Source organism: Dendrobium catenatum, unplaced genomic scaffold, assembly GCF_001605985.2.
Source record: "Dendrobium catenatum unplaced genomic scaffold, ASM160598v2 original_scaffold_135460, whole genome shotgun sequence".
Lineage (NCBI taxonomy): Eukaryota > Viridiplantae > Streptophyta > Magnoliopsida > Asparagales > Orchidaceae > Dendrobium > Dendrobium catenatum.
This window is the reverse complement of record NW_021453895.1, coordinates 1-1509: the sequence shown is the minus strand read 5'-3', so window position 1 is coordinate 1509 and position 1509 is coordinate 1. Positions and strand designations below refer to the sequence as shown.

General features: G+C 38.4%; 1 pseudogene; it reads right to left on the bottom strand.

The window, feature by feature from the left end:
• Positions 1–313: 313 nt before the first annotated feature.
• On the bottom strand, positions 314–1365 carry LOC114578732 (annotated as a pseudogene).
• Positions 1366–1509: the final 144 nt, after the last annotated feature.

Below are 1509 nucleotides of genomic sequence, written 5' to 3'. Positions count from 1 at the left end.
TGATCCCGTATAGGTATTTTGTACTTTTGATTTTGTTCAGTCATGGCTTTTCTGTTCTGCTTTTCTTTTTGTTTGAAAGCCATGAGCTGTATTTGTATTTGATTCTTTTTGGGGAAGAAAAAGATAGATGATCTGTTCCGCTGCATTTGATGTTTATAGTAGCTCTATGTGTGTCTGTTTTTGTCTGAATGTTTGGAAGAAAGTTCTGAAACAAATTCCAAAGCCAGATCCTGGAATCAGTTCGGTCAGTTCAGTTCAGGCACCACGACCCGATGCGAGCGGGATCCGTCCCGGCCGGGTTGGGTCGTGACACTGTATCACTGCAAGCAAAGTGAATTGGAGAGCTTCTGATGTCATAGGTGCCTTTGATGTTGGAGTATAGTACGTCTGATATGTAGAGTGCAGAGGTTTGAATGGCACATCGTTTGCTTACATTCTCCATATTTATTCCATCAAAGGCGATGGCAGAGATCGAACCGAAGCCTCCCTGCAATGTCTTGATCCTCACTCCATTGTCTGAAAGCTTTATCACTGCATTCCTCACTGTCACATTTGCGACGCAGGCTCGAGAATTTTGCTTGCTAGGCTTCCAATGCTAAAGACAGTGCCAAGCGTTTCAGTGGTGTTAGCAACAACCGCCAAGAGATTAGGATTTGTTTGCTTGCTTGTAAGTAGCCCAATCAAGTAGGGAGTGGGAAAGTGACACTTCAAGTTTAATTGGATGACGAAGTGAGGAAGTTGATTTCGCAAAAGGACTCTTTTTGAGTCAATGTAATAGTTCTTTTGTAACATACTGTTTGTTTTCTTGGTAAAAAAAGCTTGGAATAATTTCTCAATAATTTCCTTTAAAAATTGTTTGTTTTAGCTATAGCAAGAACATGAAGCCCGTATTATTGCTTTTGTAAAACTTAGATTGAAAACTAGTTAAAGTCACTAACAGAAGTAAGAACTGCCACTTATTTTACTTAATCGAACCAGACAAACCAAACCTTTATGTTGAAGCAAAATGCGTATTTACTAATTGTACCTTATCACATGGCTTGGGGCGCATGTAACATTTTGTATGTCCACATTGAGGCTATCAGATCCTATTGATATGCAATCATCTCCTGTTTATTTAGGGCGCTTGAATAATTAGAAACATCCAATGCAGTGTGATTGTAATGCTGAAGTTAAATTGAAATTATACCATTCGAAAATATTGAATTGTAGATTCCAACATTGTTTGTATTTTCCACATGAATCCCATCAGTGTTGGGGCTGAGAGCGGGGGAGCTTATGGAGATGGAAATCTTATGATAACATTTTTGCAGTTATCAAATCTGAAGTGAAACTGTGGACTATTTTGTATCTTAATTCCATTGACTGTAAGATTAGAGCTCAAAAAGTACCTAAGTGGCTGCCATTCATGAGAAGGAAAAGTTATACTTTCTTCTTCTTCTTCTTCTCCTCTCTCTCTCTCTCTGTCTCTCTCTCTCTCTTTCTCTCTCTTTATATATATATATATAT